Below are 26845 nucleotides of genomic sequence, written 5' to 3' on the forward strand. Positions count from 1 at the left end.
AATGAGAAGGCTATGGTTGCACAATCGTTTGGCTGGGAGGATCAGATGCATGCCTTGAACTTATCTAGACCTGAAAATGCCCACCTGGCACTGGTTAGTGATGATGCTCCGGCAGAGATTGTTGCAGCTGAAGATCAAATGATGGAGCTGCAGTTTGCGTTGATGGTATCTTCTTCTCATGAACCTAATAAAAACGAGGTAAGTCTACCCTCATGCTCTCAAGCTTGTATTGATTATGTTAAGATTCTGCATGAGAAAATTGGGACATTAGGTAGCAAAGTAGAGAACCTTAAAAATTCTCCGTGAACTTAACGACTCACTAAAAAGGGAAGTAGAAGATCTTAGATATGAAGGTTACCAACTCAGAAAAGGTCAAAAACCTCTTAAAGCCCAATTAGAATCTAAAAAAAAGGACTTTAGGAGACTTCAGGAAGACTATAGTAATAAATGCGAAAATTATGACTATATAATGAAACATAACACTGAACTAGTGGCCGAAATTGAATCATTAAAGGGCAAATTTGAAACTGCTGATTTTGAATTTAGAAAATTTGATGTATCGAGTGAGGTAGTTGCAAATATGATAGACCACTGCATGCAATTTAAAAGAAATCAGTCAAAGGGTCTAGGGTATAATCAAGTGCCTCCTCCATACATATCAGTTTCAACTCCTGTCTAAAGAAGAGATTGCCAATGAACCATTCATGGTTTATGGCAAGCCATCTGGTTTTCTTTTGGGAGGATTTATTAATGTTGAAAGTACTAACATTTCTACTTCTCTTGCAGATCAATCCTTGAATCAGTCAAAGCATGAAGTTCAAGGATCTGTTTCTGAAAATAAAACTGAGTCTGAACCTGAAGTTTTAGTTTTAAATAAAGACAATAATTTTTCTGATGTTTCAAGTGACAATATTTTTTGTGGTGTTTCTGTTTCTTCTGATACTGTTATGAATGGTTTTAAACTGTCTAATACTAGTTTGAATAATTTGGTTGACAATTCTAATGTTTGTGATGATAATCTTGAAAAACCACCAGTTTCACAATCTTCTCCATCTAATGTACCCTCACTTGTCTCACAACTTAATTCTTGTTCTTGTTCTTGTGAGAGAAGCAAGGTTGTTAGTATGGAAAACAAATCCGGTCAATGTAGTACAAGTTATAACAATAACAAACAGATTTGTTTTAATTGTGGTATTGGTGGTCATATAGCTAGAAATTGTCTAAATTGATTGGAAAAATGATCGGTGTAGAAAATGGGCTGTTTTTCAAAAACATAAAAAGATCCTTCATAACAAAGTCTTAAGCAGTTTGCCAAAACCGAGCATGGCCAAGCCAAGGTCGGTTTCGTCAAGAAGCAGCAGTGGGTCTTCAACTAATTCTAGTAGAAAACCTAAATTCTTCAAGAAAACTGATAAACATTCGATTTCAAAACCAAACGGGACTGTTATAAAACCTAATTATCAATGGTTGCCCAAATTAGCTTCCAATTTATCATCTGTGTCCTCTGAAAAATCCGTAAATGATAATAAATCTGAGAAGGCAACGGGACCACCCAGGAAAATAATGACCTGGGTTCCCAAATCTAATTAAACCCGCACATCATGCAGGGACAGTTGCAGGGGAATGTCGTCAGACCCTGGTTCGTCGACAGCGGCTGCTCCCAGCATATGACATGAGATATCACCCAACTGCACAACATTCAATCCTTTAATAGGGGATACATCTCCTTTGCGGATGGAGAAGGTGGAAAAATCACTCAAAGAGGTACTATCACAAATGGGGTTTTGAGTTTCGAAAATCTCAACTTTGCTCCGGAATTGAAGCATAGTTTGTTGAGTGTGTCTCAGATATGCGACAAAGGCTATTCTACACATTTCACTAAGAAGGAATGTATGATTATCAAGCCAGGCTTTGTCATTCCAGAAGAGTGGATTCTTGTAAAATCTAAAAGGGATGGGAATGCCTATATCATTGATATGAATAGCAATCTTCCAGAACAAGTTACGTGCCTCTTCTTAAAGATTTCCGAACAAACTGCAATGCTGTGGCACATAAGACTTGGTCTTGCTAACGCCAAGAACTTGAATCGTCTTGCAAAGAATGAGATGGTCTGTGGTTTGCCTGTCAAGGACTTTATCATGTTTAAGAAGTGTGTGTTATGGTCCCAAGGTAAGCATCATAGAAAACCACACCTGCTAAAACAGGTCAACTCAAATAGTCAGATGCTTCAATTACTACATATGGATCTGTTTGGACCAGTAAATGTTCTCAGCATTAACATAAATTCGTATTTTCTAGTCGTGATTGATGATTTCTCATGTTTAACATGGGTTTTCTTTCTATCCAATAAAGCTGAAGTTGCTGATCTGATTAAGAAATTCATTGTGTTAATTGAAAACCAAACTAACAACAAGGTGAAGGCGCTTCGTACTGAGAACGGAATAGAGTTTAAGAATTTTGTTCTCGATCACTTCTATCCCAGAAAAGGGTATTATGTGTCAATACAGCTTCGCTCACACACCCCAACAAAATGGTGTTGCTGAGAGGAAAAACAGAACTTTGAAAGACATTGCAAGGACGATGTTGTGTGACTCTAAACTGCCAGTCTTCTTTTGGGCTGAGGCGATAAACACTGCTTGCTACGTTCAGAATCACGTGTTGATCAACAAAGCTCAAATGAAGACTCCGTACGAGATTATATATGGTCACAAGCCTTCAGTCAGTCATTTCCGTGTATTTGGCTGCCCTTACACCCTTCTTCACTTAGAGTCCAACCCAAAGTTCAATGCCAAAGCCGATGACTGTTACTTCATAGGGTATGCTGCTCGCACCGCCTATCGGGTCTAACAAGAAGACAAAGCAAGTTGTAGAATCGTATGACGTGCACTGGTTGGAAGAAAATGAGACAGATGCTCGAGTAGGTCCGGATTGGTTGTTTGATTACACATCTCTGTTCAAATCTATAAATGTATCTTCAGGTAGCTCATCTGGATCTATCTCTGGTTCGAAGAATGTTTCTGAAGACGAAGACGAAGAAGTTGTATATAGACGTCCAATCTTCACAACCTGAGGGGGAGACTCCTGCTTCGCCCGAGGGGGAGTCATCTGTACATCCTGATAGTCCGAAATCTCCAGTTCAGAATACTACTCCTGATGCTGAAACAACACCACTCACTCTTATAGAAAGAGACTTCATGTCCAAAGACTCTTCCGCTGCTACTTTAACATTTATGGAGCTACTCTTTCCTGAAGACTTTTCAAATGAGTTTGTGGCAGATTCGTCTGGCGTGGCTCAATCAGCAAATGAGGGAGGTGTCAATATTCACAATCTTCCTGTCTCGCTTAATGACATCAGCCAGGAAATACCCTCAAGGATTCAACGTGATCATCCGATCGACAACATCATTGGTCAGCTGGGCGACAGTGTTAAAACCTGAAGTCAGAGTGGAGATGTCAATGCCTGTCTTTACTCTTGCTTTATTTCTCAAATAGAGCCCAAGAATGTTGAAATGGCTATGAATGAGCCCAGCTGGGTAGATGCAATGCATGAAGAGTTACATCAATTTGAAAAACTTGGGGTTTGGAAGTTGGTTGAGTTACCGAAGGGCAAAAAGTCTCTTGACACACGATGGCACTATCGAAACAAGTAGGATGATTCATGGGTTATAGTGCAGAACAAAGCTAGATTGGTGGTTCGCGGGTTTCGACAGGTCGAGGGTCTTGATTACACTGAAGTTTATGCTCCAGTAGCTCGCTTGGAGGCTATTCGTATCTTCCTACATGAACTTTACCGTTTACCAAATGGATGTCAAGACCGCCTTCTTGTATGGCAAGGTTAAGGAAGAAATCTACGTTAATCAACCTCCTGGGTTTGTTGACTCAAAGTTTCCTAATCATGTCTACAAGTTGGACAAAGCATTGTATGGGTTACATCAAGCTCCTCGAGTGTGGTATGCAACTCTGACAAAGCACTTGCTCGCTCATGGTTAATCTCGTAGCACTATCGATCAGACTTTATTTATCAAGAATGTCGGTAATGATCAGATACTTGTGCAAATCTATGTTGACGACATTATATTTGGGTCAACCAGTCCGCAGCTCTGCAAAGAATTCGAAGGTGTTATGAAAAATAGGTTCGAAATGAGTTCGTTGGGGGAAATGACCATATTTTTGGGGCTTCAGGTCAAACAAAATTCAACTGGGACCCTGTTACATCAAGCCAAGTATGTGGAAGATATTCTCGAGGAGTTCGGGTTTCACGACGCAAAATCTGCATCGACGCCAATGGCTGAAAGACCTCTCCTGACTCCAGATCCTGATGGCGAATCTATAGATCAGACGCTCTACAGATCGATGATCGGATCGCTGATGTATCTTACTCAAGCCGACCTGACATCATGTTTGCAGTTTGTCAATGCGCACGTTATCAGGCTAATCCTAAACTTTCACATCTTATTGCTGTCAAAAGAATTTTTCGGTATATCAAAGGTAGCCCAAAATTGGGTCTTTGGTATCCGAAGAATTCTGAATTTGACTTATATGCTTTTGCTGACAGTAATTATGGAGGCTGTAAGCTTGACAGGAAATGTACCTCGGGAGGGTGTCAATATCTAGGTGACAGATTAGTGTCGTGGCAGTGCAAGAAACAACACACTGTTTCAACCTCAACAACAGAGGTGGAATACGTTGATGCATCTGCTTACTGCTCTCAAGTTATCTGGATCCAACATCAGCTGTTGGACTACGACTTGAATTATTTAGAAACCCCCATTTACCGTGATAATGCGGCCGCAATCCAAATTGCCAAAAATCCAGTCCAACACTCTAAAACCAAGCACATCGATATTAAAATTCATTTTATCAGAGACTGTTATGAACGTTCGCTAATCCGGCTGGAACAGGTTCCCACTGCTAATAATGCGGCAGACCTGTTCACTAAGCCCTTTAACAAAGCTCGCTTCGATGTGCTTGTGGGATTTCTGAAAATGATTCGTTTTGAGGATTAATTTTTTTTTTCTATATTTCTTTTCTTAATTCTTCTAAAAATTTTTAAATTTGTTTTGGTTTCTGTAGGTAGGTTAATTTAAATTTGCGCATTTCATTGTATTTTTATTTTCACTCATGCACAAATTTAGGGGGAGAAAAATCCAAAAATCCAAAAACAATAAAAAATTCATAAAAAATCCAAAAACAATAAAAAAAATCCGGAAAATTAAAAATATTGCTGATAGTCTTGTTTGCAGGTGTTGTGACGGGAAATAAAATTAGGAAGTGTTAACGGGAATCTGAATCTGCATAACGTACCTAAATTGAATCGTCTACGCTCTGTGCTCGATGCGCTGGTAGGCACGAAAGATTTTAAATGGACTTGACTAGGGAGAGTTGAACCTAATAAATTCAAGGAATTGACAAACATTGACCTAGTTAGATCCGTTTAGCTTGAAAATACAACGCTCGGATAGGTTGAGCAGAGAGATATACACGGGAATCTACTGGTCACACTTAACCCTTATCTAGAACTGTGGATTTACTTTTCCTCGATGTGCGGATTCTGTCCTTAATTCTGGTTGGATGGGGTGACTGGGGAATTCCGATAAATTAGGTCTATAGAAGGTTATTTTCTATCTTTCTGTCTGTTAGTCATATGTTGCCTCCTCTACGTAATCGAGAGATCCGACCTGGACTGTAACATATGCAATTCTATCTCTCTGCATATTCTCTCTATGCAATTCTTTCTGTCTGTTAGACATATACTGTCTCCTTTGTGTGACTCAAAATCCGACCTGGTACACAGTATATGCACCATTCTCTTCTCAATCCTTTTAAAAACCTCAGTTAGTCATATGTTTCATCCTTTGCGTGATTGGAAGAGATCCGACCTGGATGTACAACATATGCATTCTAAATCTATCTTCTCTCTTAATAATTGTCTGCTCACCCAGTGTAAGGAGTATTCTGGAAGTCCTTGATGGCTGGGGCATATCAGGAAGCGGGAAACACGTTCTAGTATAATTAAAATTGAACACATACAGATTGTCTATAGATCTCGCTGCTCAATTTAGGTGGACAACAATATCCCTGGTTGTCATCAGATAAATGGTTCATAAGATATTTACCTAAGAATAAGGGCTAAAAATTTCATTTTATTGGTAAATTGTCCAAATTATGTCACAAATGTTTTGTGTTTAAGTGGACCACAATACTGACGATCGATCAGACGAAGACGTGAAAATAAGGGTACCGACAAGTGGAGTAAGGCTGTCCAACAAATTTGATCTCAGCGTCACAAATTCATTCTAAATAATTAATTTTTTAAGTTGTATATTTTAGTCGGAGTCAATTTAATTTTAATTTTTAATTTTATTTTTATTTTGTTAACTGCTAAAATAAAAAAATTATTATTATTTTTTAATTTTAAATTTTGCAAAGTTAATTTTATTTTATTTTATTTTATTTTTAATTTTAGTTTTAATATTAATCCTCAAAAGATTTGTTTTTTAAATTTTTGAGAAAAAATTGGACAGTGTTGGAGACTGCCTTATACTGTGTTGTTATCAGGTAAATGAAAGGTGGGTATAAAAGGAGGTTTACAGCCGAAATCTCTACCATTTTCTTGATTCCGGCCGCAAACTCTCTCATCCTCTCTCTCCTCCGAATTTTTTTTATCAATTTTTGTGAAATTAATCCGATAGTCTTGAAGATATTGCGTTTTCGACCAGGAATATGCATCTCGTTTCGTGATTAACCATGTTTTTTAGGTTGAAATCGACAAAAAGGGTTTTCGGAGTTTACGGTCGAAGCTTACGGCCGTAAGGTGTTTGCGGCCGTAAGCTCCCCAAGTGGTCAGTGGCATATCAAGGGTTTACGGCCGTAAACCCTCGTTGACCGCAAACTCTGATGTTGACCGCAAACTCTGACTTTGACCTAATTTTAATTAAAAAAATTATTATTTCATTTTGGGGTCAAAAATTAAATCATTTAAAATTTTAATTGCTCATTTGTCCTTTTTGTCTCACTTGGTATGTGTTAGTGCAGATAAAATGACAGCTTTGAAATTTGCAGATATGCACAACCTGGCGATGATTCTTGCTGACCCTCCGGTGGCACATTAGGATTTCAAGTCGATGATTCACGGTCTTTGAGAATGCTGCTTGGCCTCTACCATTACGATGAACACTGCTGTGAACCAGATAATGATTCGTGAGTTCTGGCAGACTGCCAAGATGACAAGGGACGATAATGGAGCTGTCACTATAGATGCGATCGTTCAGGGATGCAAGATTGTCATTGATGAGACCTTTTGTGGGAGAGACTCTGCTAATTAACGACCTTCCGACCTTTCCCACGGAAATTGGTATTAGTGATGCTCCAAAGATTCTAAGGAGGATAGGATACGAGCGTGATACTCCACCAACAATGAAGAAACTTCTGCCGCCTTATTGGAGATTCCTAGCCCACGTGTTCGTGAGCTGTATCTCCGGCAGGGATAGGCTTCAACTTTTCTAGATTTATTCTAGACGAGTTTATGGTCAACATTAATGCCACTACTCGGGATACTTTCTTAATGTACCCTCGATTTATTCAGCTCTTCATCAACAAGCAATTCCCCAATTTGGTGAAGGATGGAGAAACATTGGATATGAAGTCTTTGGGTCCTCATACTATTGGGCTCATTAAGCAAAACCGCAGGGGGAAGGTGGTCTTTCAGGGGTTGTATCCATTGGTCAAGTTCGGACGATTTGCCGAACCGAACGAAGCAACCGAGTCTCATTGATCATCAGACAAAATTTCTTCAGAACATACTTCATCAGAAAGGGTTATTTCATAAGGAGATGTGGTCACAATATCGGATCAAGAAGGAGAAGAGACTGATGCTCATGTTGTATCAGTTGCAGAGGAACATAATCTACAAAATGTTCAAATCAAAGGAGATTACAATGAGGGATCATCTAAGAACACTTCCCAACCTACCCAATTTGAAGACCTTGATCTTACTGGATTTGATCAAGATGACATTCCTGAGACTTTTGGAAGAAATGATTGATGGGTTTTAGCCATATGAACATTCCTATGTGCACATGCAACCCTAATGCTTGGATCTAGGTTTCTCTAATTGAACATATATTGAATCCAAGACTTCTAATGGCTAATTAACTATAATAACATTATGAAATCAGATATTAGAAGTTTACCTTGAATCACTTGCTTAATCTTCTTGTTCTTGGAGCTTTAGAGTCACAATTGTCACTCCTCTAATGGCTTATAAACACCAACTAGCAAGAGGATGATTTGAGAGAGAGGAGAGGGGATCAAATCGGCCAGGGTTTCTTCTCTAAGCACAAGTGCCGATTTCCCTTGACCCTTGGGGTCTATTTATACTTATAAGGCTCCTAGGGTTTCACCCTTAAACCCTAATTGGATAACTTAGGCCCTAAGCAATCCAATACCCTAATAGATAACCCCTTGGACAAATTCTAAGCTTATCCTAAGCCCTAGAAATTGTCCAACATTATCCTTAAGGGATTTATAGCCCAAAGTCTAACTATCATACAATTGACAGTTTATACCCCTTTATTTAATTAATCTCTTTAAGTCACCAAATTAATTCCTAATTAATTTATGACTTATATTAATCAAATAACAATATTATTATTCCTTATATTATTCTCATAATATATTAATAAAATTTCTTCTCTCATAATAAATCATCCTGTCAAGTTGCTATGGTGAAGGCAACCCAAAAGGAGCATGCACAACTGGGTCAAATAGTTGCCTAATATAGTTGCAGCCTTAGACACTATTCCAACAATGATGACTTCTTAGTAAGTGTAAATCTCAACTCTTTGCTAGATAATGTCAGTGATGTTACTATCCCAGTAACGAAGACAAGGGAAAAGGAAGATGTTTTTGATTCAACCCCCGTTTCTCAAGAACAAGTGGTTGGTTCTTCAACTCCTACGGTGACAGTGTCAGGGATTCCTCCCCTTGACAGTACATTTCCCATATTTGAACCACTTCAAGATGATCAACAAGAAGACCAGACAGTGCAGCCTCCATCAAAAAGGAGAAGAAGAGATCCTAGGGTCGGGTTTTTGGACTCTGGCCTTTCTCAAGGCATGCCTACTACTCTAACTACTACTCTGGCTATCGTAACCGCATAACCATTCAATGAAGGCCCTAGTACTGTTTTTGAAACCGATGGTCCCTCTTTACCACCAGGGTTCTCTCCTCCATGGGCAGATCATGAAGAAGCTTCCATTCGTTTGGCTCAGTTTTTGGCTCAAGAGCAAACCGGTGCAACTACTTTTAAGGCAAAAGGGATCGTTTTTAATTAGGGCCAGTCTAGAGATGAAGATTCTGTAATCAATGAACTTCAGAAAAGAGTAAATGTGCTTGATCAGAAGAACATTGAGCTTAGCATCCAAGTTGAAGATCTTCTAAGTGAAAATATAAATTTAAAGATTCATGTCTCTGATCTTAAAGAAGATGGGGCGACAAAGACCAAACAGATATCTGAGCTCCAAGCTCATTTTAATCCTTGACCTCCAGCTACTTTGATATAAAGAAGAAGCTTGAAGAAGATTTGGGTGTTAAGTACAAGACTACTGCTGATGAATATAGAATTAATCTTCACTCTCAGGCTCATCCCATTGATGTGCCAACTGTTGATACCTCACGGGTCATGAATCCCTTTGAAGAAGAGCCCATTCATGCTCCGCATATTTCAGAGATCATTCGGGATAAACAAGAGAAGGCTGCCAAGAAGGGACAAATATTATTCAAGAGGAGTTCTGACAAGAATGCACCGGGAAATCAAACGGATCTCGAAACCGTAAGGTTTAGAGATACGTATGGTGATAGGTCAGGTATCATCTCTTGGGGTTTTCACGATCCACTGAAAATATGGATTGTTCGCAGAAAGAGCGGCAATACAGAGCTCTACCAGGACTGTCATGATTTTAACTCATAGACTAGAGTGGATCTTTCAGAGCTATCACAATCTCCGTTCTCAAACCCGACTGATAACTAGCAAGCAACAAGCTTCAAGCACTTTCTGGAAGACAAGGTAAAGAAGGGATTTCTAGCTATGAATACTGCTGAGTCTGTGATAATGGATCATCCTGATGTTATTGATCCCAAGACTGGCAATCCGCTTCAGGTGTTGATGTGGCTTGCTACAAATCAGGTCAAACAAATTCCAGTGCTTTAAGATTATTCGGATGGATCTCTAAGCTCTATGCTTTACTGGGTGTTTGATGAAACCACAAAATCTGCTGTCATCAAACTGAAGGAGGGGTGCATTCGTTTATATGACAAAAGGGATTTGTACAAGTTTGGAAAATGGGACATTCAGCATTTGAGCCATTTCCATATTCAAGTTGCTGAGGAGATTTTTGAGTCTGCTGCGAAAGAATATACCACGATGGTTGCTGAAATTATCAACAAGCGAATGTGGAATGGAGCGATGGGGCTGGATGATGTAATGATCATAGACAAAGATTGATTTAAAGCTTGCACCAAACCAAGGGGGAGATTGAAGGTTCCAATTAGTGGTTTGGTCTAGGCTTTCCATGTAATAGGTACTTTTGGTCATTTGATAGCTTATAGTATTTTGCTTGGAGTTTACGGTCATTGTAATGAGTTTACGGCCGTAAGCCTGTTTACGGCCGTAAACCCAAGGCCGGACCATGATAGTATATATAGAGGTATGCTAGGTCTTTTGTGGTTGTTGATGCCTTGGTATTCTCAGCTCTTATAAACTGCAAGTTGTACCAGACGTGATTCTAATAGAAAAGTGTGTGCAAGCTTGTTTGATTCACTATTCTACACGTTCTTATTTGATTAACTGCTTGTATTTGTTGTTGATCATTGGTAAGATTCTTTCAGGACCTTACAATTAGACGAAGAGGTACCTGAAATCAAAAACTAAAACTATAAGCACGAAGCTTAGAAAGTTCCCCCATCAAACCACATACCATACAATCACATAGCATACATACTGCCGAGCAATTCTGGGGGCCCATCCTACCCATGTCGAGCTATTCTAGGGTGCTGACCTACCCACATCCAGCTATTCTGAGGTGTTAACCTACCCATGTCATGCCATTCTGGGATACTGACCTACCCATGTCAAGCCATTATGGGGTGCTGACCTACCCATGTCATGCCATTATGGGGTGCTGACCTACCCTCCGGTCTATCTCAACCAAACACGGGGACTATTTCACCCCTACTACTAACACATAATATCATATCATAATCATGTTGTCAGACATATCTGGGGTGTCCAACCTACCCATTGGTCCTAGCGACCGAATTGGAGACTAGTCCCCCTTCTACTGATACTATCTCACATAACATAACAACTAGCAAACTAGCAAACTCACATATCTAGCGATCTAGCATACTCACATATCCAACAATAACAGACCATACAATTACCACAAAGATAATCATCCCAACTAACAATTACTAGTGGGTCGGCCTTGGTGGCTTAGACCGAGTTCTACTGGAAGGTAACTCACCTCGATGTCGTGTAGTGTCTCAACTGTCCTCGGCGTGAAAGGTGGCTCTCCTCGACTCCTCAATCCCTACACGACGTCCCTTCTAAGTTATCAATTTGCACCCACAATCCCTTGATGGGTTTACTTGAATCCAAGTCAAAGTCAATGTCAAGGTCAAACCCTGGTAAGGTCAACTCTTTGGTTGACCAGACTTGCCGAGTTGGTCCGCCAACTCGCCGAGTCCCTTCGTCCACATAATACTACAAACCCGACCCCACTCGTCGAGTCTAGCAAGAGCTCAATGAGTTCACCTTCAACAACACTTCAGTCAATCTTCAACCGACTCGACGAGTTCTTCCTTGAACTCGTCGAGTTCATCTTCAGCATATGAATGCGTTTAGTCTATGACTCGCCGAGTTGTAAGAACAACTCGTCGAGTCTATCTTCAAAGACTAGAAGATTGCCTTGGACTCGCCGAGTCTATTCTAGCACTCGTCGAGTCCCATGATTTCTAGGTGCAAGGCAAACCCCTAGCAGGTTGAGCGTTCCTTTCACTCAACCAAAACCATTATAGAAGACGTTTTTAGGGAAAAAGCGTCTCGACTCGCTGAGTCACCCAAGTGACTCGCTGAGTCCCTCCTTGGCCAATATTATATAGTCGATTTCAGTGGGACTTAACACACCAAAACCATAGATCTTGCCTCCTAATGTCCATTTTACACGTAAAGTTCCAAACTTGGTACACATGCATGGGGGTCTTTAGCCCAAAAAGCCATAAAAGATGGCATCCAAGGTGCATGGGGTGTTCATGGCAGCAAAATGGGCACCTTTGTGCCATAACCCCCCCCCCCCCCCAAATAGACATGGATGTAAAGCATACACTGACTTCCAACACTTAGTCCTGAATACAACCTCTCCAGGGCTTAGAAAGATGAAGGAAAAGGCCCAAAAATCAAGATCTATAGACAAAGGTTCAACTTCACACCTCCAATAAGCTGAAAATAAGCTCCAAAATTTGAATCTTCTTGTTTCCCCCTTGGTCTCACAAGCTCCTTTCCTCTTCTCAAGCTTCACAATCTACCAAAAAGCACCAAAATGGCCTTAGAACACACAAAAACGGCTAGGGTTTCGATATGATGTCTTATGGGAGTATTTGGGACGATGGAGGCTGAGATAAGGTGTTTAAATATGGTACAAACCCTCAATTTAGGGTTTTACCCAAACAACACCTACTCGCCGAGTCAGTCTTCCGACTCGTCGAGTAGGTCACTTAAACTGTCTGCAGGTCTCAACTCTACTCAACGAGTTGGGCCTCCAACTCGTCGAGTCCCAGAGAAAAACACAAGAAATGCTTGAATTAACTGCATACCAGGAATCGGGTGTTACAGTTCTACTCTCAGTGCTCAACAAGTGTATGTTTTCTGCATATCGTCCAACTCAATATCCGGAGGAGATTCATCTCAAACTCGTTGATGATTCCACTGTATTTCTCACCAAGAAGAAGTTCCTTGATGCAATCAATCTCAGAATTTCTGCAAAGATTGTATTCAAGAGTCCTAATAATGAACATGTGTTCAAGTCTCTTTACAAAATGGGGTTCCAACTTCCAAACAAAATTGAAGGGTGTTGCTGACTTCAAGTAAAGGAAATTTATCGGGTGTTTGTAAATTCCTTTGCCACTACATTATTCGAAGCTTTACAGGTAGAACCGGTGGTACAGAGGGCAAGCAACTATTAGACATCGTAAGGAGTGTTTTCACCAACGAACCACTTGATTATGGCTCCATTCTCTAGAATGACTTCATCACTTATGTTGGAAGAGAGTCACCAAGGAAAGGACTCACCAAAGTAACATTTGTACGTTTTTGGTCCCTCTTCATCAAGGATCTGCACTCTCAAGCCAAAATCAACATGGGTGAAGACATCTGCTTCTTTGTCTGTAGAGAACTTAATAGGTTTTCTCTTCCTAAGGATCAGTTTATGTTCGGTCCCATTAGACAACTCCCTTTGCACAGTTTTGCCGAACTAGGACTTATTGACCTTGCGGTATCCAACCACATGGAAGCTACGAATGATAAAGAATTGTATCAATATACCCTGCCAAGCCCTACATCGCAACATATTGGTCATGTTCCAAAACCGAAATCCACAAGAGGTAAAGTCATCTTCAAGAGAAAGACCCCGGTCAAAATTGTCACAAAAAGTGTCGGAGCCTTAAAAAATACAAGGTCAAAATCGCAGAGCCCATTCATATTGAAGAGACTACTAATACTAAAGATCGCAGAGGCGATACCCAAGAACGAGCTCACAATATAGACCATGAACAGACTATAGATCCCACAAAATCTCTAACTCCCATCGTCTCTAAAGAATTAGTGAATGTCATTTTCAAAGAACCTAAGTAATCAAACTATGAAGAAAAGTTGGAACTTCCCACCTCTATTAGCCAAAATCGATCCAAGGTAGATACCATAGTCTCTCAAAAGTCTTCAGTTGCCATTGGATTTAATGTTGAATTACCTAATGAAACCCATCCATCCACTCCACTACAAATTATGTAACATATTCAATTCTAAAACATAGAGATAACACCCAATTATGATTCCAAGGAGATTCTGGTGTCGATAGACGTCCCACGGTCTCCGAGATCAAGCACTTGTACGTTGTTACACCCAAAAGTTGAAATCCAATCTTCTTTCCATTACAAATACACCACAAAAACTGAATGCACATCAAGGTCCTTTTTCAGAGACCCTAGCTAGAACAGAACCGAGGCTAAACATGGTTCAAGAACAAGGAGATTGAGGAAGTTCCAGAAAACCTATACCGCCACCATTACTTACAAACGGATTAGGAATGGAGAGCACCATTTTGCGAGGATCTGTGAACCAAGGGAATACCCTAGTGGTTACTGGTTTTGAAGGTTATGTTTTAGATAATACACATGCCCAATATCAGCCAAACACTGATTCAAAGAAGAAGAAGTTTGAAGCATTCAATTGAGCCCTTCGAGCACGAAAAATGAGAAAGACTCAACAAAAACAACAAAAAGAAGGCACAAATCGTCAAATCGCAGTCTACTGGGCAACATTTCTTCACAACAAAAAGAAAGATGATGATATGGAGAGAACTCGAAAATGGGTAGCCCGTACGAAAGAAATGATGAGAAAGACTCGAGAAGCAACAAGAAACCAAGAAGGATGTTTGAAACTTGTTCCTATGCCAATTGAAGTATGAGATCCCAACAACTATGGTGCCGCAGTGTGGCTCAATGAAGAACCAATCTTGGAATTCAATTTCAAAAATGAAGAAAACAAGGTGAAAAAGTAAGGGAATGATGATGACTTCTCGATGTTTATTGAAGAGGACGAATCAAGTGGATCTCATTACTCCACTTCCAAGCCAAATCCCAAAAAGAAAAAGAAGCTAGATGTGACCAGAAAAGAATTCCATGAACTTAAAGGGACAATTGATCAAATCTTGGTTGCATTCACAAACTCTCAGCCATCGCAGACCCCTACTATGGCTAGATAGCAGATCTTAGAGGAATGAATTCTGACGATAGAAACACTTGAAAAGTTCACGGCTGAGCGCGTCTTGCTTTGCATTGAGATAGGAATTCATCAAGTAGATGTCCAAAGGCAAGTAGATCACATGGAATTCATCAAGAATGTTGAGGAGCTACTGAAAGTTGTTAAAGATTTGAAAGATCAACTCGTTAGGGTGACCATAGAGCAGGAAGAGAAGACTAAGTATCTGATAAACAAAACCCACAATACTTATGAGATGGGTATAGCAAAATTCAAAAGTCTTTCAGAGGTCTAAGAAGATCTTTCACTTCAAGAGAAACAATCGATGATATTCAAGAAGTCACCAAGGATATCCTCGAGTACATCAAAAACTCAACCCTCATGACAACCAATGGCTTAAGCACCTAGATGCTGACTAGGTTCTACCGAAACTTCAAACTTCTTGAGGAATTAAAAGCATTATTTGAGGAGAAGGGGAAGCTTTCTTCCTCAAAATGGGGAAAGGAACCAAAAGTAGAAATCATATCCTCCTCCAAAAGCTCTAAGTATCCCTCGCCTCAGAAAAATCAAACTCCACCTCAGTCTCCACCAAAATCCCCTCCAGAAGAAAAAAATCCAACACCTCCTCCTTCTCCTCAAAAGCTGAAAATTACAACTCCTCCTCAATCTCTGAAGAAAGAAACTCCACCGCAATCTCCAAAGAAGACCTCACCCATCAAAGAAGCAGTTTTGGAGCCCTATATGTCTTTAGATAAGTCGAATGACTCCCCTGCAACTAAACAACAAAAATTTGACTGTAGATCTGCTAAATGAGCAGAATACATGTGGAAGGAACAAGCATTTGATGTGAAGATGAATGAGTCACTAATGCATTCATGTATGAACCTAATGTGAAGACTTTTTTATACAGACTATGTCCCTCATCTAACGTATGTTGAGCCGCCCAACGATGGATACTTGGAGATTCCTTTGTCTCCTAACGCAAAATACTTCCCAATATTCAAACCATTTGATCTTCACATCCTGATCACAGGCTTCCATTGGTGTTTGAAAGGTCGAACTTGTTTCACAACGAGTATGGGAAGAAAGTTGATGAAATTTGGTCCAATGATGCTCCGAAAGCAGTTAAGACATACAAACCTCACTCAATCAAAGGCACAACCTACTTTCAATACATGCTCTCCCACATCAACAAAGAATACCACCACACTCAAGCAAACTTTGTCTTTATGAATCATTAAGAGATCTTTCTAATTCCAAGGGTTTTCCAAAACAAGATAGAAAAATACCACAAGATCTAACCCATATATGCCAGAGCCCATGACTTTCTTAAGGATTTAGTATATGACACTGCAAGGATTGATGTCGAGATATACCATGTCCTTGCTGAAAGATGAATTTTCCACATTTCGAATATGCTCTAACAATTACTGAAGGAATTCAAAATCTAAGCCACCGAGCCAAAAACTTTCTAAAACTTGGCATTCTTTTCAAAATATCTAAAGATAGTGAAAAATTCTTCATTCTAGCCAGTATGTTTCATCGATGCTTGAAAAAACAACTTGAAGACACTATCTCGTATGTTGAAAACTTCAAGTTCACCACCGATGAAGTGAAGTATGAGTTAACTAGAAGACTCAAATGGCTTCTTTAAGCTAGGAAGTTTTGGTGGCTTATCATTAAGTTTCTCAAACTTAATTGATGAAGAGGATAGTTGCGAGGTCACCTAGGGGAAATTGTTGATACAGGAAATTGTGTCCCTCGGCAGCTATGTCGTGTATTTTTTAAGCGAATAATTGTTTAAATTGAGTAGCGAAGATTTTGTAAGACAAGTGATAGCGAAGAGTTGTATCATCCTAACCGAAGACTTCAAGACTGGAGATAAGGATGTGCGAAGAGTTAAAGGATTTTTGTGACATCCCCAATTTCACGGCCAGAAAAGACCGATTTTGTTTATGCTTTGTAATAAAATCAAAGTAACTTTTTAAAGAAAGTGTTGCAGAATTTGTTCCCATAAAAATATAGATAAGAATTTATCAAAGCATTTTCGAAGAAATGAATTTTCATTACATTACAAAACTCGGGATGTCATTGTTAATACAGATAAAAAGCATAAACCAAAAACAACATAGGCCTTACAACATTTCTATTTATTACTACTTGCCTATAATCCATAATCTCTCATCAGATCATCACTTCTATGCTCTTGTATCACTACCTGTAGTACAAGAAACTAAGTGGGTCAGGCTAGGAAGCCTAGTGAGCACATAGGGTTTTCAACCCACGATAAATAAGTTTATTATTTTCATCAAATTGTTAAACCCGATTACTCGTTCCCGTTATCCTCACTTTACGTCCCTAGAGCATCTATTATAAGGGACCTAGCCTAAGGAATTTCATCGGGGTGGACACTACTACTAAAGGGGTTCCTTAGTGTTAATTATTCGTAAGGTAACCATGGGGGGATGGAGTACACCGGTGAAAACATCATTCACAAGCACCTACAGGTTGCGAGCCTGCTAGCGTTCCACTGGACTGTCTAGAAAAGTATGTGGTCGTCATCCATATTCCACTAGATAACTAGATCATCGTCAACATCGAGGCCTTTCATCATTTTATTTCATCACACATCAACTATCTCATCCACCCATGTGTTACCCAACATATTTGTAGATATAAAATACATATATAGTCTAGACCTTGAAAAAAAACCGAAGTTTAAATCTTTCATCCAGCATAGATCTCAAAGTATAAAATACATATAAAGTTTAGATCTGAAAAAAAAATAGATCTGAAAAGAAAGAAGTTTAGATCTTTCATCCCGTGTAGATCTATAAAATACATGTATAGTTTAGATCTGAGGAAAAAAAAAGGTTAGATCTTTCATCCAGCATAGATCTCAGGTAAACAGATAATATGGACACATAGCACCTAATTTATATAAAATACTTCATATCTATGTGTAAGATGAAAGTAGCTATGCACTCACTTGATAAGGTTGTGATTCTAACTTGATCAGCGCTTCGCTTCGATGAAACCGAGAGGTTTGCTTGAAAATCGGGCTCTGCGGGGGCAGGGTTTTCCGAACCGAAAAACTATTTTTCTCGGAGTCTTTGGGCGCTCCAGGGCTTTCTTTTAGTGCTAGGGAGGTTTCCTAGGCTTGGGGGTGTTTGGGAGGTTTAGAGAGAGAGTAAAGAGAGAAAGAAATAGTCGAAGATGTGAGAAATGGGGTTGCCTTCGCTCCCCTTATATAGGTCGAAGCCTTGCACTATGTTGGGTATACCCTCGGTGGTAAGTTGTGCATGAGGGGCAGGTGTCGCTCATCGGATGGTGCATCGTGGCTTGCTTAAGACCGTGCAATAGGAGACTGCTGAGCGTACTTCGGTCAGCGCGGGGCGTACTCGTACGTGAAGCGTCCGAAGGACTACGCGGGGCGTAGCCAGGCATCCAGCTTCGCATTTTCCTCTTTTGACTTCTAAAATTTGTAACTTTAGCATATGAGCTTCGTTTTTGACGCTCTTTATATCCACGCGTAGGTGCAGACATACTCTACAACTTTCGTTTAGACTCCATCGACTAATTTTGATTTTTAAAGTTATATTTTTAACAGGCCGAGATAGAAAAGTCCGTTACAAATTCATAACTTTGTCGTACGACGTTCATTTTCATCTGTCTTTTTATGGTTGTGCTTCTATTAATGAGATCTTCGATTCTCGTTTAGGTTTTGTCTGCTGAAAATCGCTCGATCTAAAATTCGAACTCCGGGCTGCACACTATTATGCCAAATTTTAGAAAATTCATAACATCCTCATACGAAGTCAGATTTGACGTTCTTTTTATGCACGCTCTCAGTTTAACGTATACTACGACTTTCGTTTAGATCGCTAAGGCTAAAAAGCAATTTATCACAAACTCACTTTTTACGTTACACAGCGTCGTGCCGGTTATGTCGCGAAACTTCGACAGGTCATAACTTATTCAGTATAACTTGGATTTTGGTGTTCTTTATTTTTCCAGAATCCTTGTCACGACCACTACACTTTCTTCATAGATGTCTGGTTTATCTAACATTTTATTTTTAACATTTATTTTCATTCTTAATTTATTATATCACTATAAACAAGTATAAAGCACATAAATTCAAACAATTCCTTTTTAGTATTTCAAAATAAGTTACATTTGTTGACCCTAACTATTACATCATCGAATCAATGCTTAGCCTCGAAACATGGGCATTATAGTTTTGTCTTTTGTTATACCGAAGTGTCAGAAATGCACTGAACACCTTTTCTGATATTGTGTGTTTGATTGGTTTTTCTAGTCACAAGCGTGGGAAATATGATCGTCTACATCAGGATTATTTTTGCATTATCTTAATTATAAACGTATACTATTTCCTTCTATAGATAGACAGTCTTTTAATCCTTTTGAAGTGTGTCCAATTTCCATCTTCTTTGTGATCGTATAAAGTGAAATACAAATCTCCATATCTCTTATCTTTTATCTAATATTCTTCATTGTTCATACTTTATTGTTTACTGAATAGTAACTTGTGTTTGGCTGTAAACCAAGTTATGATCCAATAAGTACCTCTTTAACTTGCTTACATCTAGCGATATATGTTGTTGTTATGTTTCCTTTATAACTTCACTATCTTTTATTGTTGAGCTTCATCATCATCCATGAGATTAACTTAAATTCTACACTATAATCTATTTATTATCAAGCTCTTCTCTCAGCACAATCTCGAATTATACTCCCCGATTTGTGACTGGGATAACGAGAATCACAAATAAGTTGTGAATAACCATGCAAACCCACGTGGCACCCTCTTTGTCATTTATGATCTCATAGTGGCGTGTCATTTAACCACACACGCTCTATCAATAACCATAAACTCGAGTTGTACCATCATTTCAACTTTTGAGTTCTAAATTAGTATGTTGAGTAACCACGCACGCTCCATTAACGGCTTAAAAAGAAACAATGTCTATTTTCATAGATTAACATACAATTTCACATCCCTTTCGGCTAATGAAAATCCACCACACAAAGAACCGGTGGTTGAAAAGGACACACATTAAATAGTCATTTTATAGATGGTTTCCTTATACCTCTCTTATAGCATGACTTCATGATTAAAGCTTACTCGAGGATTGATTGGCAATTATTAATCGCATACATATAGTACTATAACTCTTATATATATATATATATATATATATATATATATATATATATATATATATATATATATATATATTTGTGTGTGTGTGTATGTGTGTAAGAGTGTATTTTAAAACTTTTTAATAATACAAGGTTTAAGTTCAATTACTCTAATTAACTTTTAATTAATTAATATTTAAACCAATTTTAGACTTATTTTTTTATCTCTTAATTAAACATTTAATTACTTATAGTAAATCTTTTTAAGGATTAAACAATTATCTTAATTAATCTTATAATTAAATAATATTAATTCCTTTTATTTTTTCTCAATTTTCGAATTAGGGTTTTATAATTATCTAGTCTAAAGGTTCATATTTTATTCAGATAAAATAAAAATTAAAATCTAATAGTTATCCTATAATTTGAAAAAAGACAAGTAATCTCGAAACCCCACTGCAGCTAAAAGCACGCCACGCCAAGAACCACGTGTGCCATAACCTATCATTGTCATGTTTTTTTTTATTTCTTCCATATCTATTTCCAGTTTCATATATGCACAAATAAAAGAAAACCCTAGGCTCTTATACTGTTTATGGGTTTTCTAGGTTACAATCAAAATATTTGCTCAATGGAGTTTACATAAACACTTATGGGTACACGCAACCTAGAATACTATGATATGTTCTCAAGTTATAGTAACATACGTATGAAACAAACTTCTAACCTATGTAAATAGAATATTACAACTTAGAAGACATACCTTTTTATAAAAATCGAATAATGCAAACAATCCTCTTGAATTCTTCCTTGGAAAGCAAGCACCAATAATGTGGATGCCTCTAATAGTTTACACCCAAAACCATAGAAAAACCAAGGATCGAAAATAAGGGGAGAGGAGGGATAAGAATACCGATTTCTATTTCTTGAGTATGTAAGGGGCATTTTCTGCTAGGAATATGGTCCATATTTATAGTTGCTAGAAACACTTCTTTGAATAATAAACTAATAGTATTTTATCATAATTCAAGTATTTTTCCTTATCAACTTTAGGAGGCTTCCAGAACCCTTCTCGTTCATCCACGAACCCATCCAACGAATGGGAGGTTATAGAATTGCCTCTCTTGCTCAACTATTGAACAATTTCAATTCAACCCTTGCATCCCTATTAGTTGTAATTAATCCAAATTTAATTTCCAAATAATTTTGAATAACTCTTAATTAATTATTAACTATTTCTAATTAATATATTAATCATATAATATATTCACAAACCATTTTATCTCTTTCTGAATATTAATCTAGCTATTTTTGGTTATGAGGGCAACCAAAAAAAGACATTAGTTTTATTCACTAAGATCATATCAATTTAGTTAAGACCTTAGACACCTTAATGCAATAGTATATCCAATCGATATGCCACCTTGCCCATCATAGGAATCACCCGGAATGGTCCGATGAACCTGGGGCCCAATTTTCCTTGCTTTTTAAAAATGAATAATACCCTTCCATGTTGATACCTTCATCAATACCATATCTCTGACATGGAACTCTAACTCAAAATGATGTCTTTCCGCATAACAATTCTGATGATTTTATGTTGTCTACAGTCGTTGTCTGACCTGCTGAATGAGCTCTGTCGTCTTGAGCACCACCTCAGTGATCTTCATGACCCTCTACTTAACCTATCCCCAATAAATATTGGTCTAAAACTTCCTCCTATAAGTAAGCTCGAAGTGTGGAACACCAATGTGAGAATGATAGCTGCCATTGTATAAAAATTCTACCAAAGAAAGATAGGAATCCAAGCTCGCACCAAAATCGGTAATACAAGCCCTCAACATCATCTCAAGTGTTTGAATGGTCCGATCACTCTGCCTATCTGTCTGTGGATGATATGTAGTGCTGAAATGCAACTGACTACCCAATTTCTTGTGGAACCTCTACCAAAACCTATAAGTGAACTGAATCTCTTGATCTAAAACTATAGAAGTTGGCACACCAGGACGAGAGACCACCTCTCGAACGTAGATATCTGCCAATTTCTCGACCGAAGAGATCTCTTGGATAACAATAAATGAAAATCCAAGTAGCATCAAATTCGCTAGCAATCTTTGGTAGCTTCGTAATGACATCCATGGTGATATGTTCCTATTTTTATATAGGGATCTCTAATGGCTGTAACTTTTCGGGAGGAATGTGATGTTCAACCTTGACTTTCGGATGAGTCAAGCACCATTTTACATGCCAAGCTATCTCCCTCTTCATTCTGGGATACCAATAACTAAGTCTCAAGTCCCTGTACATCTTTTGAACCCCACCTAAAACTGGAACTCGGACCTTGTCACATTGATTCAGTAATCCACGCCTACCAGTGGCAAAGTTAGCAATTTGACCCCTGATCTTCTCCTTATTTCGGTTCCTTTCCTTGATCCCTTCAACTTGTGCCTCCTCGATCAAATCCAAAAGTGGTGAACTGATTGTCATCCGGTCATCCTCAAACATAGGTATCCGATAGGATCGCTAGTCGCTTTACGACGGAAAGCATCGGCCACCATATTGGACTTCTCCAGGTAATACAAGAATTCATAATCATAATCCTTCACCACATCGAGCCATCTACGTTGTCTTACATTAAGATTTTTCTGGTCTATTAGGTATCTAAAACTCTTGCGATCTGTGTAGATAGTACAACTAACCCTGTACAGATAGTGTTTCCAAATATTAAGGGCAAAAACCATTGCCCAAAACTCCATATCATGAGTAGGATAATTAGCCTCGTGAGGCTTCAACTTCTTAGAAGCATAAGCAATCACTGTACCACGTTGCATAAATACCGTTCCCAGCCCTATGATCAAAGCATCACAATATACTACAAAATCCTCGACGCCCTCAATAAGGTTCAACATTGGAGCCTCGCATAGCTTCTATCTCAATGTCTCAAATGCCACCTGCTGCTCAGGGCCCCACCAGAAAACAACATTTTTCTTCATCATGTAGGTGAAAGGAACAAAAATATAACAGAAATCTTGAATGAACCTCCGGTAGAAACCTACTAAACCAAGGAAACTATGGATCTCATATGGAGACTTCGGAACTTCCCACTTCATCACCACCTCAATCTTGGCCGGATCGGCCAAAATTCCATCTTGATTGATGAGGTATCCCAGAAACCGAACCTCGCACTAACAAAAATCACTCTTGGAGAACTTGGCATATAAAACTTCCTTCCTTAAAACCCCAATAATTTCCCACAAGTTCTCCTCATGCTGCTCTTTGGTCCTAGAAAAGACCAAAATATCATCGATAAATACAATGATCGAGCGGTTGAGTATCGACATGTACATCTGGTTCATCATGTCCATGAACATTGACGGTGCATTGGTCAGCCCAAATGGCATCATCACGAACTATAATGACCATAAAGAGTTTAAAAGGTCGTCCTCTCAATTTCCTCCTCTCTGTACCTCATTTGATGATAACCCAACCTCAAGTAAATCTTGAAAAACCAAGATGCTCCCTACAGCTGATCAAAAATGTCATCAATCCTTAAGAGTGGATAATGATTATTTATTGTTAGCTCATTCAGCTCCCTGTAGTCTATGCACATCTGATGTGAATTGTCCTTCATAACAAACAAGATCGACACTCCCCAAGGCGAATTGAGCTGTCGGATTAACTCTTTGTCCAAAAGCTCTTGGTGGTGAGAGGATAACTCTTGCATCTCGGGCAGTGCGAGACGATATGGTGCCTTATCAATCAGGACCACCCTAGGTCATGTCCAACGTAAATATACCCTCAAAACCACAAAAAGGACATAAAAAAGCCATAAAATGATAGATCTAGGAAGTTTAAGCTACAAAGCTGGGAAGGTGACTACTTATAGAGGTTTAATGAATGAGACGTCATGGTAACGTGGCATTACCATGTCATGGTAAGACAACACCATGCTGTGAAGGAGCTTAAAACTCAAAAGCTAACTTATAAACTTAAGCATAGTAAGAATAAACTCATACTTGGATTGGGTGTTACAATTCTCCCCCACATGAATCATATTTCGTCCTCAAAATCTATAGCAATAAACAAATTTAGGTAGTGCACACACATCTCCTCTTCAGGCTCTCACGTCCACTTAGAACCATTCAGGTGCTGCCACTGCACCTTCACCAAGGTCACCACCTTGTTCCGTAGAGCCTTCGTTCTTCTGCCCATAGCAGATATCAACTTCTCCACATAGAGCGAGAGAATGAGTATGAGTGTAAGGATATATATATATATATATATATATATACACACACACACACACACACACACACACACAGAGAGAGAGAGAGAGAGAAAGGAATAAGTGACAGTGTAGAGTATAAAGAGAGTAGTGACATAGTAAGAGAATGATTATAAAGGATATAGAGAGAAAGAGAATAAATAGAGGAAGAGATAGTATATATATATATATATATATATATATATATATATATATATATATATATATATATATATATATATATATATATATATATATATATATATAAAGAGAGAGAGAGAGAGAGAGAGAAAGAAGGAAAGTGTAGATAGATAGATAGATAGATAGAGAGGGGGGGGGGGGGGGGGGGAGGAAGAGAATAAGTAAAGAAGGGGTATAGAGTAACGGAATAAGTATAGAGAGATATGTTGAAATGAGATAAGTAAAGAGTAAGAGGGACAAAAGAGAATACGAGTAGAGAGTGTATGATGAGTTACATAATGAGCTCTTATGATTGTATTTCATGAGTATAGCTGAAAGGTGTGATTAAAGATAACATTAGTTAAGAATTGCTCACTAAGCTCTTTGTAGCTTATCCTTTTGATGTGTGTTTTGGACGTAAATCTATTAAGAAGTAAAGATTGGAGAAGAAAGATAGTGATGTTCAGCTCTCATGATTGTATGTTATACTCTTAGTGCAGTTATGTTGATAACTATTTGTATATGATTATTAATGTAAGCATACATCGATGAGTTTTATAAATAAAAAATAAATTGTTTAGGGTGTATATGTATTAAAAAGCCAAGTGTTACACTACTAATGTGAATATGTTGAGATTTTAGATATTTAATTTAATATATATTATATTTTAGATTTTATGTAGTAACGCCCAAAGGAGTTTTGTAATATGTGCTAATTCGGACTTCTCCGTTTGTGGTGTTGTTATTTTTGTATTCCATCATGTGTTCCTATGGGTATATGTTCTTGGATTTTGTGGGTGCTGTAACAACAAACTGTTTATTATTCTCTAGATGACATTTTCCATAATCTTACACCACGATTCATGAGTCATGATGATCACACTTGAAAAGAAAAGAATTACAACTAAAACAATAAGAGTTGTAAGTATGAAGTGATTTTTTTTCTTTTAAAATGGTAAATCCAATCTACCACTAAACTACTCACAATTTTATCTATGTTTCAGACGTGACTTGAACCCTCAATCTCAAGAATGAAAAACATCATCTCATGGCGATTGGCTAGAAACGCGGAGAGTACATGCATTTGTCTTCAAAAATATATAGATCCTTAAATCATGTGCGTTGATTGAAAAGTCATTCCCTAAACTAAGAACACAAGACATTATTTTATTTTATTTTTTTTATCTTTATGTGTTTAGCTTGAAAATGTTTCTTACAATTCGAGTAAACATTAGACAAATAAGAGAGGCCTTCCCCAACAAAATGCAATGGAAAACGACTAGCTAGCAAAAGAAGGCTAACTATAGACAATGATATTTGGCAGCCACCATTTACCAGTTATTGCCCATTTGATGGCTAACTAACACGTTTTAGAAACTCCTATGAACCATCGTCATCAAATGTCAGACCCAATATCATTTGATTGGACTACTGACCCGAGAATTCTTATGGGTGTTAATATGTTTGGTACTAGAACCGACTCGACAAGATATGTATGAATGTGTACCAATAACTCTAAGAAACATGTGTCAAGTGCCTTGATCACTCGATTTGACCCACCAGAATTGCCAAGTTCGTAACTTGGTATTGGGCAACACAAATATTTTTATGGCTGCTAGAGTGCTTGTTCCTACAAACCGATAGGTAACACGTTTTCAATAAATCAGAAGTCACATGTGAGTTGGTAAGGGTTGTGTCCTAATCTTTTGCAACTTTTTAGATCATGCGTAATGGAAAATCAAGTTGACTTAAGGTCTTGGTTGAGACTTGAGAGTGATATAACGACGTGGAAGAATGAAGAAAAGCAACGCACGATGGGCACTTTTAAGGTGGTCATGATTTAATTAATATTTAGACATATCCAAAATGGTAATGATGCATATACAATTAAAAACAGTACTTTAGGGGACCGTTTATTTGATATTTTATTTACTCATTTAAACCATTATATAAAATGGAATGTAAAATGGATATATCTGCAATCATAAAATTTATACAACTAGATGTGATTCTTATATTTTTAACAACAATGTTTGCATTTGTTATCATTATATGTAATAAAAATAATCATTTATATATAAACCGGATTATGCAAGCATAGATTGGTGAATTTTGGTAACAAACTCACATGTGCCCGTCTAATTCCGTCTTACAAATAGTGTTCTACACTTTTATATCTATAAGTTAATAAACAAAAGTTA

The sequence above is a fragment of the Lactuca serriola genome, chromosome 1, assembly GCF_051521515.1.
Source record: "Lactuca serriola cultivar US96UC23 chromosome 1, Lser_US96UC23_V15, whole genome shotgun sequence".
NCBI classification, from domain to species: Eukaryota; Viridiplantae; Streptophyta; class Magnoliopsida; order Asterales; family Asteraceae; genus Lactuca; species Lactuca serriola.